At 37.4% G+C, this 13,355-nt stretch overlaps 1 long non-coding RNA gene across 1 annotated transcript; it reads right to left on the reverse strand.

Annotated features, from left to right (window-relative positions):
- Positions 1-7,736: 7,736 nt before the first annotated feature.
- Positions 7,737-8,053, reverse strand: LOC120014289. The gene is made up of 2 exons (XR_005471547.1): positions 8,017-8,053; positions 7,737-7,937 (listed from the first exon to the last, which is right to left on the reverse strand). It is a non-coding gene; the product is annotated as an uncharacterized LOC120014289 (long non-coding RNA).
- Between the last annotated feature and the right edge of the window lie 5,302 nt (positions 8,054-13,355).

Consider the following 13,355-nt stretch of genomic DNA (forward strand, 5'->3'; position numbering starts at 1 on the left):
CATGCTCTCACTAAAAAGTGCCCTATACAACTCATGAAGATTGATTAAATTAATTAATCCTCATTTTTTTCCCCTCATCTTTTTGCTTTTTAATGATAAATTAATTAATCTCTAGCCCGGTTCAAACAAGCAACTTTTGTCATAATTTTGACCCTAGTTAACAAGTATATACACTCATAGGCGGCCCACAGGTGGAGCGACATGGACTGCCACCCAGGCCCCTTAATTCCTTAGAGCCTAATATTTTTCAAAAATTACAACTGCTCAATAAAATTACATCCCAACCCATTCGAACTTAAAATCAATAAAGAAAATTTAAAATTTAATAACATTATAGTATTATAGCCCATCCCATTTTTAAGAGGACTCTTTTTTAGATTTTGTCCATAATCTTCGTAAACTCAGGGAAGCCACTGTATATATCTCTGCTATTGCATGCCTTTTCTATATATACATATGCACACTTTTTTGACCAATTGAGTCTCTAATGATCTTCTTTTGGGTCAATTGGTCAATATATGTACTTAGAATTTATCTTCTCTCTTTTCTTTCTGTCTTGCACAAAAGCTTTCTACATAATTTTGGTAGGCACACATTGCTATCACTCATTCTTGCTATTATCCACCTCTCCCTATAGCTATTTGTTTTTGCTGCAACACCAAGCAAGAACATTATATTTTATTCATTATAGTGATTTCTTTCAAGTGACCAAACTATTTTCTTTCATTTTGTTGGTTTAGTTGCAAAATGGTTTATCATTTAGCGGTTTTGGGCCGGTCTTAATTGTTGTCATCGTAAAGCATGTTGGGTTGGCATCTCGAGTTTACGAGTTGTCCTAGCTATTCGATGGGCATGATAGACCGAGAATTCTTGGTTACCAAAACGACTATTTACTCGATAATTATCTTTAATTCCACCTAAATTTCAACTTTCTTAGGTTGATTAAGTACTTTTGTGCGGGCGTGCGCGCGCAAACCTTTTAGGACAAGACAACCGAACTCCAAACAAGTCTCTTTTGACTCTACCCATTTCATTTTCACTACTTTACAGCTTCTGAGTTTAACATCCTTTCAATCATTTTCTCACACTTTTTGAAGTGGAAATCCAACTTATTGTGCCAAATGATCAAAGTCTAGACCTCAAAATTGTCTAAATGCTTCTCTTCTAATGAGTCCATAAGAAATCGATTACGCTTACAAGAGTTCTACTTTTACTTTTCGATATTTGATGTATAATCAAGCGAAGTATCATCATCATCATCAACCGAGCCGTTATCCAAAAATTTGGGGTCGACTATACGAGTATATGAAAACATCATCAGAAATCCATCACATGTATTCGTTTTCTCCATTCAATTATATCATGGATCACACATTCACTCTCCTGTTAAATTCATATCATTTCTTATTACTTCAAATCATGTCTTTTTAGGTCTAACTTGCCGCCTCATACTCTCTCCTATACAAATTCTCTCAATTCTCCTCACCGCCGCACATCTATCTCTACGTTGAACATGTCCATACCATCTTAAACGATTTTCTCTTAACTAATCTTCAATAAGTGATACTCGTACCTTAGATCTAACAATCTCGTTTCTTACTGTATATTTCCTAGTGTAATCACACATCCAAGTGAAGCAGCAATACTAATATCATATACATAATGGGGACATCTTGATCTACCATACTAGCTAATGAACTTCATTTGACTATAATTAATTAGTGAAAGATAGAATTTGGTGATAAGGCTATGATGAAAGAAGAGAATGTTTGAGTGCACTAATGTTGAATTTTGACTAGGAAAGTATAGTAGATAAGAAGACTTGTAAACATATATTTTACACATACATCTGCGGTGATAATTTACTTGCACTACTGCTGCTACTTCTTCTTAGACCTGAAAAAATTATTTATAATATTTTTTTAAAATACCATTGAGAAATTTGCTTCTCATTAGAATCCAACTTTGAGTATATATATGCTTAACTCAATCGATTGCCAACTGAACAACATGTCGTTGGTAAAATTATTTAGTGTTAGTGTTAGCAGCAGATTGATAAGTGATAATCCAACCAATAACCTAAGTTGACTTACGAAAAGATTAGTAATGTAAGTTGTAAAATTAAATTTTAATTATGATATTTTTATGTATTATATTATATATAAATAATATTAATATATTAAAATGGAGCCGGCTCGTGAGCTTTTAATAGTGGATTTTTTTTTCTTAGATTAGTAATAATAAGAGAAATTTACTGAGAGATTTCTGATTTAAAAACAATGTATCATTAAGTTTAAGGTCAAACATATTACACCAATATGTCCTTATTTTTTTGGATAAAAATGCCCTTGTATATAACATAACCTTAATACAGTTTATATCATCTCCAACCTCACGCCTCTATCCTCTCTCTCCCTAAACTAACGCATCTCTCTTCTCTCTCTACCTCACACCTCTTCTCTCTTCTCTCTCTAAGATTCGACTCTCTCGCTCTCTTTTCAATCTCTATTTTATTTTGAAAGCACGAATCTCTCTCTTCGTTCTTTTGTTTCCTTTGAGATTTTCAGTTCATTTTCTTCTAGATATCCACTCTTAGACGTCGAATTTGAATATATTGTAGAAAGTTTGTGCGTGTTATTGACGTGTGGCAAGTGTTTGTAGATGAAAGAAATGAAATTTTTTTCGAGATTTCAGTTTTTGTCTATACACAATCGAAAATCCTATGAAATCGATATATTATGGGCAAAAATTAGAGAAATTGATAGAAAATTCCAAAAAACTGCGAAAATTAAACCACCATGAAATAGTGAAATTTTTTATTTGAGTGATCATATGTAATCCGTTTGTTATGAAATTTCATATGAACATTCTTAAACTTAAAGAAATTCCACAGTTATGATTGAAATGCACTGATTTAAAAAAAATTCACTGTATATTATATGTACTTCATTTGTTATGAATTCTATATGAATATTCTTACACATTCTTACATATGAACATTGAATATTTGAGTTACATACTTATTGGCTCTAGGACGACAATAGAAAGTTCACTGGCATCGTTTACTGCTAAAATCCGTGCCACAACCAACATTCAATGCCAGGTGAAGCAGGGATGAAGAAAAGTTTAAAAGATTTTTAAAGGAGAGATGCTATTTCCAACTTCAAGAATTTTTAGGAACATAGAATTTCTAGTTGTTATGGTTCCAGAGAATGATGATCCTGTTAAAGATCCCAAACAGCGTAGCCAATTGCACATACAGATCGAGTACAAGCATGAGTTGTCATATTCAATCTCTCTTTTTGCTTGCTTTTAGATTCCTGTTAGTGGCAAATGGTTCTCCAATGTAATTGTGTTGCTATTTTCCTCATAATATAGTGAAAGAAAAATGCCATACTTAGCAGAACGTTACACTTATGGTGATTGGCAAAACCAGGTCTCACACAACCAACGACACATATATACAGAAATTCTCCTAAACCAACGACACACACACACACATATATATACAAAAATTCTCCTATGTGAATCAAAAAGTGTGGACCAACTTTGTGGACCAAAATCGTAAAGCACAACATAAGTGGGGGCCACACATTTATTATGGGATCCACCACATCTATGGTTAAAAAACAAGTCCACAAAGTTGATCCACATTGGAGAATTTCTATCTATATATATATAATAGTCCACAGCCTCTACGTACACTACCATTTAGTGGACTATATAAACATACAGATCAAGAACAAACTCCTACCGGGGAGTTTGGTTGATAATTGTGTGAAGCAAGCATGAGATGAGGAGGAGATCAGTGTGAGGTGAGTGTGAAATGAGTATAGGGTGAGCATCTAAGAAGCACCGATTGAGATGCGAGTGCGGGGATTTGCAAAACTCAAAGAATCTAGGATTCGAGTGCAGGGGACTCGACAAATAAAAAATATTTATATATATTTTATATACATATTCTAGTACTTGTGGATTAACTAATAAAATCTGTGAATAAAGTAAGACAAGAACGGGCTTCATGAAACAAACATATATTTACAAGATATAAGCCCAATAACATAAAAGAATAAAGCCCAATCCTTGAAGAAGAAGACCCAAACTCACATTAGGGCTAGACAAAGGAAGTCTCTAGAAGAGAAGGAAAACACGAAGGCTTCTTCCTTGTACGAAACAGAGATGAGGAATCTTCAGAGATGGGAGAATTAGAATGGGGTGGATGGGGACATTCTCAAAGCCAGAGAAGAGAAGAGAAGGATGCTGAAACCTGAGATGACTGTGACCAGAGGCAGAGATCGATCTAGAGATGTCGACCCAGAGAAGTCGATCCAGAGAAGTCGAAGCAGAGAAGGAGATCCATAAGTCGAAGCAAAGAAGGAGAAGTCACCACAACGAGGAGAAGTCCTGCTGTTCCAACGCGACTATAGAGAAGCAGAAGTCATGATGATCGAAGAAGTAGAAGTCACGAAGAATTAAGTGAAAATATCGAGTCGGTCCCGGGTCTTACCTGGGTCCAAGGTGTGTCTCTGCAAGTCCAACTATTGAGATGCGGTCAACACGTGTCCCAGCAACATTTCGACGCATCACACGCACAGGCGAACTAAGTGCGTAGGGGACACGGACTCCGCAATGATTTTGCCGAGTCAATGCTTCCTAGGTGAGCATGATTATGTTTGGTATAAAATAAAGAGTGAGCATGAGTGTGAGAATATTAATAGTACAATTTCTATATTACCCTTTTTTCTTTTTAGAAAATAAAACAATATTTTATAATAAGGATAAAAACAATATTTTATAATAAGGATAAAATAGTATTTTATACATTAAAACTCATTCTCTCTTTGGAGAATAGTCATTCTCATCATTTTGGTATGCTTGACTATTCTCCATAAGGGAGAATAGACGATGGAATGTATTTGGAATTCTACCCTTCAAAACTCAACCAAAGAAGAGAATATTTAATCCCACCCTCATTCTTCCCTCAAAACACTAAGCAAATGCCCCATATAGACCTAATTAACAGACTGAGGACTTCTATCATCTCAAGGACTTCTATCTCAGAAGGACTCCTATCTCAAGATTTACATCTGATGTAAAGTTGTTAGGATTTAGTTTAGATTTAAATGTATTTGAATTTGTATTATTTAAAACTTTGTATTTCAAATTCTCCTTATATCCAGGAGTTGGTTTAAACTTAGTTGTATACTCTGATGTATATTTATACACGAATTATATCAATGAAAGATTCATCTGTTCTCCAAAACATATTATGGTATCGGAGCAGTAGCTAATTTTTTTTTTTATTCTTCTCATGGCTACATACAGCTCTATTCCCGCAATCCCACAGCTCACCACCGTTCGCAACACACATGACTCCCAAAGCAACCTGATCAATTTCAATGTTGTAGCCCAAACTCCATTGAAACTCACCTCTACCAATTATGTGTCCTGGAAACTGCAATTTCAAACTTTGTTCGTCGGATATGATCTCTGGGGGTATGTCAACGGCTCACAGCCCTGTCCAGCAGCAACTATCACTCAAGATGGAACCACCACACCAAATCCGTCTCATGCAGTCTGGGTTCGACATGATTAGTTGATTTTGAATGCGATAATTGGATCATTGTCACCTATGATAATTCCATTTATTTTCCGAGCAAAAACATCACGAGAAGCATGGACAATTTTGTCCACCACTTATGCCAAGCCATCCCGTGGAAGAATCAAACAAGTAAAAAACCTAACTCAAGAATCTTACCAAGGAATCCATGGGTATTACTGAATTCCTTCAAACCATCAAAGCCAAAGCTGATGAACTTGCTCTTCTTGGTGCACCGGTTGATGATGAGGATCTCACAGACAAAATTCCTGATAGTCTTGGAGAGGATAATTCAAGACTATCAAGGTAATTCAATATCCTTTGAGGAACTCCATGAAAAGCTTCTAAACTTTGAAGCATCTCTCCAAGGTAACAAACCTGCTTCTATATATTTCCTGCTTCCGCTAATCCGGTGAGCCGCACCAATAATGGGTGGCGCAACTCGTCAAACTTTGGTAGTAATTCAGGAAACACCAACAATGGATGGCGTTCATCTTCAACCACTAGCCGAAATAATAATATGGGCTGGTGCTCTGGAAATCGCTCCCCCGCGTCCACAAACGCTAGGCCGAACACCTCTCGTAATGACCGTAACTCTCCACGTCCTTATCTTGGCTACTGCCAAATCTGTTGGATTCAAGGACATACTGCCAAGCGCTGCCCTTCCTTCAGTCTAGTTCCAGTTGAAAATTCCAATGCACAAATGCCAAGAGCTCATTATGCAGCAAACACTTCCAACACATCAGCGTGGCTTTTGGACAGTGGTGCTTCTCATCACGTCACCTCCAACTTGAGCAATCTATCTCTTCATGCACCATACACAGCCCCTGATGACAATATGTTTGGAGATGGCACGAATCTTCCAATAACTCATACTGGTTCCCTCTCTCTCAAAACTCCCAATGCTCAATTTTCTCTAAATAATGTTCTTTGTGTACCTACCATGCAAAAGAACCTGATTTCCATTTCGAAATTTTGCATTTCAAATAATGTTTCTATTGAATTTTTACCCAATTCTTTTCTTGTGAAGGAACTTCGCACGGGGGCAACACTGTTGAAAGGCCAAACTAAAGATGGTGTCTATGGGTGGCCGGTATCCTCTCCTCTATTTGCATTCTCAAGCATCAAGACCACTTCGTCCGAGTGGCATCGTCGACTGGGGCATCCAGCATTTCCTATTTTAAAGCATATTGTGACTAGTTACAATTTGGATTTGTCGTCATCCCTGACCTCGGATTTTTCATGTAACGCTTGTCATTGCAATAAGAGTCACAAACTCTCTTTTTCCAAATCTACTTTAGTTTCTACTAGACCCCCTCAAATAATATTCTCTGATGTATGGACATCACCAATTGTTTCTCATGATGGCTTTAAATATTATGTTATTTTTGTTGATCACTTTACCAAGCACATTTGGTTTTATCTGCTCAAACAAAAATCAGACGTAAAAGAGGTTTTCATTCGATTTAAAGCCATAGTAGAAAAACACTTCAATCACAACTGTAGTAACCGGTTTTCGTCCGGCCAAAAAACAAAATACAAAAATACAAAAATAAAAAATAGAAAAAAAACAAAAAAAAATAATAAAACAAAATGATAAAGTGGTGAAAAAAAAAGGAAGAGAAAAAGGGGAAGGGAATCGGTGGAACAGAAGAAAAGGGGGAGAAAGAAGAAAAAAGGGGAGACGTGGGGCAGAGCAGGAGAAAAGAAAGGGAAAAAAACAAATTAGAGAGCGGTGGCGTGAGAGAGTGGAGAGAAAAGAGAAAAAAAAAGAAGGAAAAAAAACAAAAAAGAAAGAAGAAGGGAGAAGAAGTGGCAGAATTTAAGGAAGAAAAGAAATAAAAAGAGAGAAGGAGGAAGGTCCGGGGAGGGCCGCAGAGGAGAAAAAAATAAAAAGGAGAGGTTTGGGGGCTGCGGCAGGGGGAGAGAAAAATAGAGAGAAAGAAAGTTTGCACAAGAAATCGGGCGGGATCGGAATCAGAGCATTGACAGATTCGTGAGATAAGAAAAGGAGAGGTAATAATCGACAATTTCTGTGTTATTTTTCGATATTGTTTCTAGTTTGATTTCCGGTTTTGTATCTTTGAATCTTATGGTTCATGTTCTGGGATTTCTTCAAGATTTTGGTTTATGGATGTGATGTTCTGGGTTTCGGGTGCTGGTTTTGTGATGTTCTTGGTTGAATTGTTTGTTATTCTAATATCAGGTGATGGGGTCCTTAGCATGAGCTTTGTTGGCTTGCTATTTGAGTCTTGATTTATATATACATAGTGTGTGTATATATGGGTGCAATATATTGTGTATATATATATATATATATATATATATATATATATATCTGTATGTGCGTATATATATATGTGTGTGGTGTATATATAGATATGTGGTGTGTGTGTGTATATATACAGGGTGTGTACATATATATTTCATTTGTGTTTGTATATATGTGTTTGTGTATGCATGTCTATAATATATATATGGAATTAATTTGATTTGAGTATTATGATATTTGAGCACCATTTAACCCTCCATTCTTATGTTTGTGTTTGTTGGGCTTGGATCGGGCTTGGGACCGCTTGGACCGAGAGGCATACCTAGAGGATTTGGGCCGGATTGGAGCAATAGGTCTCGAGGGCAATATTGGGTTTTTGTACATTTGTATAAATTTCGTTTTTGTCACGTATCCTTGTAGAATGTAAATCTTTGTAATAGTATAGTGGAAAATAGTGGAAATGCATACCTAAATGTTTTAGGGTGCTAGAAGCATATAGACATTAGGAGATGATTTTGTGAATGATGATTGCATTAAAATGCATGCTTAGGATTTTGATTTTTCACACCATGCCATGATGCTTAGACGTATGCTAGGATTATTTGAATGTCATGATAATAAATGCAACGCGTTAGTCATTGGATTAATCCAAGCCTTCTCACATTAATAAAACACATCAAGATTAAATTATGGAATCCTTATGTTTTGTTTAAATACCAAAGAGCCTTCAAGATATTGAGGTTCCATGGGCATTCATTGAAAACATTTGGATTTCGTGGATCCGGAAAGCAAATGTGTTTTTAGGGATTAGGAGAATTTATTTACGGACTCAACGGTGGGTTTAAAGATATTTGACCCATTCAATGAGCCATAAATGGATTCTTTCTTTTCTCATGAAGAACGTAATTGTGAGTAAGGCTTGAATTGAACATTATTCCTTGATTGTGGGCCCTTTTGGTACATCAACCAAGTCCTCAAGAGTCCTTTTTCCCAAATATCCAAACCCACTCCAAGTGGTACCTTATCCAATCTTTGGCCAAGCCGGGAATGGCCCCAATGATCCCGTGCAGCCCCCTTTTTTTTCAAATATCCAAACCCACTCCAAGTGGTGTTTTCTCCAATCTTTGGCCAAGCCGGGAATGGCCCCAATGATCCCGTGCAACCCCTTTTTTTCAAATATCCAAACCCACTCCAAGTGGTGTTTTCTCCAATCCTTGGCCAAGCCGGGAATGGCCCCAATGATCCTGTGCACCTTGTTCTCCAAACCACTCCAAGTGGATTTTTCATTTACATTCCAATAAGACCCATCAAAATGGGATTTTCAAAAACAAATCAGAGTCAAATAGGAAAACATTCAAAGGTAACCGTTTTCGGGAGTTGTGGGGTGCCTAACACCTTCCCCATGCTCAATAGACCCCCTTGCCCATTTTTCTCGTAGACCAGAACGAATGTCCAATTGCATCCTAAAAATCAATTGGTGGCGACTTCATTGTTTTTTAAGCCGGTTGCTTCAGCTGGCGACTTCACTGGGGACATGGTTGTTATACCAAAGGGGTCGGGCCTTGTTGTCTCGGTGTTTTCCTATTTAGTTGATTTGTTTATTTTGTTGTACATGTTTTTTCAACATCTTGAGGAATCTAATGTGTTTGTTCATGATTGTAGATAAAATAACAGGTTTTTGGTTTGATAAAATTTGAGTGTTTATTGAGGATATGGTATGATTCCCCCACACACACATCACTATTCACATGCACACAAATGGCCCATAAAAACCGGGTCCTACTAGTGATTAGTGAGGGTTGATCTTTGCTTTTGATGGATTTTGTCCTCACGTAAACAAGGAAAGACATCCTCCTGGATTGACGTCCCTTCAAGATATTGGGGGATGGGTTCCACTTCCAGATATGGGGTGTGAACTAACCTGATCCAGTGGCCTCTCGCGTAGCCGCGTTATAGTTAGATATGCCACCCATATGCACATTACATAACCCTAGATCCGGTTCGAGACCTTCAGAAATTGGTAGGAACCTGATTTTGTTAGGAACAATGGGGGATTCTCCTATCCTTAACTCTATTTATTTCCTGTACATTTAAATACCATGTACCTTTATTCCTCATTTACATGTTTATATGTACTTGATACATACCTGTGTATATACATTCATTGAACCATACATGTACATCCTTTATACATTTGTCATATATGTTAGCCTAGGTTATGATCACGCACAAACATAATGGCCCATACATGTCCATATATACTTGCATACTCATATATGCCCATATATACTTGTACATCTGCTAATTATCCATACTTGTCCATATGTACTTGTACATCTGTTAATCGTCCATACATGTCCATATATACTTGCATGATTGTTAATCACTCATACATGTTTATACACATCTTACACTCGTTCTTTTAATACTACCATGCATTCACTACACACATTTTTTGCATTTTGACAAACTAATAAGTTCATAGTCATGCATGAAAAAAAAAAACAAAAAAAAAAAGAGAAAAAAAGAAAAAAAGAAAAAAAGAAAAAAGAAACCATTTCACTCATGTCATTGCCATCCTTATTACACAAGATTACAGTTGTGCATTGCTCAAACAATGAAAAATGAACAGCAAAAAATACTGGTGCAGTTTTTGAGGAAATTGACTCTTAATTTTCTTGTTGATGGAGTTGGAATGGATCATTCTTTGTCTGATTCTGAAGAGATTCATGTTTTGGCTATCGATGACAGTGGAATAAGAGTACTTCAGTTTCTGGGTTTAAACGAGGAGAATAATTGTTCTGTTGGGTTTGATAGTTTGAAGGTGGATCTGATCATCACCAACTACTGTATGCCTGGAGTGACAAGATATGAGTTGTTGAAGAAAATCAAGGGATCGTTTGCCTTGAGAGAGATTCCGGTGTTAATCATGTCATCTGAGAGTAATCATGTCATCTGAGATCGTAGTGACTCGAATTGACAGATGCTTGGGAGGAGGAGCAGAGGAATCTATTGTAAAGCCAGTGAAGTTGTCAGATATGAAGCGCTTGAAAGATTACATGACCAAAGACGGAAACCAAGAGGGATGCATCAACAACAAGAGAGAGCTTCCAGAGACTTGTGATCTATGTTCATCATCACCGTCATCTTCTACTCTCAGCTCTCCGCCCCCATAGCTGTCAGATTCTCCGTCACTACCATCATCACCATCATAGCCGTGTTCTCTACCACTGTTGGAATCTCCTATCAGACGGTTTAAAAGATCCTACTTGGATTAGGTCTTGACCGTCCGTTATGTACCCTGTCTCATTGTGCAAATATTCATAGTTTCTCGGGGAGTGCGAAAGAAAGAAAAAAGTTTGTGTCAGTTTTGTTTTTTATTATTATCTATTTGAAGAAAAAAAAAAAAAAAAAAAAGAAAGAAAAAAAGTTTGTCCTCAAGCGGGAAATAAACAGTTGAGTGTGACAGTTTTGTTTTTTATTATCTATTTGAAAAAAAAAAGAAAGAAAGAAAAAAGTTTGTCCTCAAGCGGGAAATAAACAGTTGAGTGTGACAGTTTTGTTTTTTATTATCTAGTTGAAAAAAAAGAAGGAAGAAAAGAGTTGTCCTCAAGCGGGAAATAAACAGTTGAGTGTGACAGTTTTGTTTTTTATTATCTATTTGAAAAAAAAAGAAAGAAAGAAAAAAGTTTGTCCTCAAGCGGGAAATAAACAGTTGAGTGTGACAGTTTTGTTTTTTATTATCTAGTTGAAAAAAAAGAAGGAAGAAAAGAGTTGTCCTCAAGCGGGAAATAAACAGTTGAGTGTGACAGTTTTGTTTTTTATTATTTAGTTGAAAAAAAAGAAGGAAGAAAAGAGTTGTCCTCAAGCGGGAAAATAACAGTGGATGGTGACAGTAAAGTAAGTACTGATGTGACAGGCACCGCAAATGTCTTCGTATATGCAGAGCCATTTCCGTCTTCATCTCCATCTCAATTGCAAAAGTGTGTTTTCTCTCTGAGCTATCTTCATCTCCATCTTCATCTCAATCATTCCTGACAAAAGTGTGTTCTCTCACAAAGATCAAGAGCTATGCCGAGACGCTCGCGCACCATCGCCTCAAGATTACAGTCCAGGCTTGCGTTGTTCAACAAAGCTGAAATTATTCCTGAATGTAGAATCGACGAAACGGTACAGCGAGAAGCACTCAACAAATGGGCGATGCGCTACTTGAGGGAGCATTCCTTGCTGTTTCTAGTAGACCCCGATCCAGGAAATGACTTACTGGTGTATCCTCAGATCGTTCGCTCCTTCTATCACACTCTCATCGAGCTACCACGAAGTGAGCGGACTAGGAATCAACTGGTTTATCAGGTCATTCTAGATGGTATAAAAGTTCAATTCACGACAACAGATCTGTGTTGCTGCTTGGGATATCCACCAGTAGATGATAAGCCCACTGGATCTCGACAACCGATCTGTGCGTCAAAGCAGAAAATTGTTGATGATATGTGTGGAGGAAAAAAGAATAGGCACAGCAACGCTACACGCCGTGCTTACTTGCCTTCAAAGATGTGGTTGCTGGATGATGCTGTCAGGAAAAATCTGTGCCCTATTAGCCATGAGCAAGAACGACGAGGAAAATTCTTGTCAGTCTTATACTCTATGTATAAAGGGCAGTGGTTTGATATTGGGAAGATCTATCTGGCCATTATCTTCAAAGCCAAGGATTTTGTCGAGACGAAGCCAACAAAGGCGGGGAAGTTATTTTTCCCACGGCTTATCACAAGGTTGCTTTTGTTCAAAAGCATTCGACCTCCTCGGCCTCAAGCATCTTTGGGATATCAGGTCACCATGCTAGAAAGAAGGACATGGCGTCAGAGCATCAACCATTTGAAAACAACTTCTGTTGCAAAGAAGCAGACCCAAGAAGGTCCCTCAGCATCACCACCTGGTGATTCCTCATCAGTAATTGCAGCATCTCCACAATCAGATCGCATGCGTGCAGTGATAGCCCGACTAGAGATGGGGCTACAAACACTAGAAGATGGACAACACAGGCTGGAGCACATGTTGGTAGCAGTCATGGATATGATACGGAAGTGAAAACATAGCAATCCAACAGTCAGAAATTTTGGGGAGTTATGTGAGCAGTTTGAGGAATTCCATGTTGCTATTATGGGGAATGATCAAAACTTTGCTGTTAAGCCTTGCCATGTCCTTCAGGTTTTAAGCTCAACAACTGGACCAGTTTTGAATTGCCAGTCTCTATCAACAGCCTTCAAAAGTAATATCCATGTGCACTATGATCTGTGACCCAGCTCATGGCCACTGATTGGGTTTTTGTAATGAGCATGTCTTTACTTTATCTTTTGATGAATTCGCATAGTAAGGCCTTTGCATGTTCTCATGTTTCTGATGATTCTGATATGCTTATCATACACAAAAATCGTTGCTCATAATTCTCACGTCTATTCACTTCATTTCATCTATCACTCCCAAAAT

The sequence above is a fragment of the Tripterygium wilfordii genome, chromosome 14 (genome assembly GCF_013401445.1).
Source record: "Tripterygium wilfordii isolate XIE 37 chromosome 14, ASM1340144v1, whole genome shotgun sequence".
NCBI lineage: Eukaryota > Viridiplantae > Streptophyta > Magnoliopsida > Celastrales > Celastraceae > Tripterygium > Tripterygium wilfordii.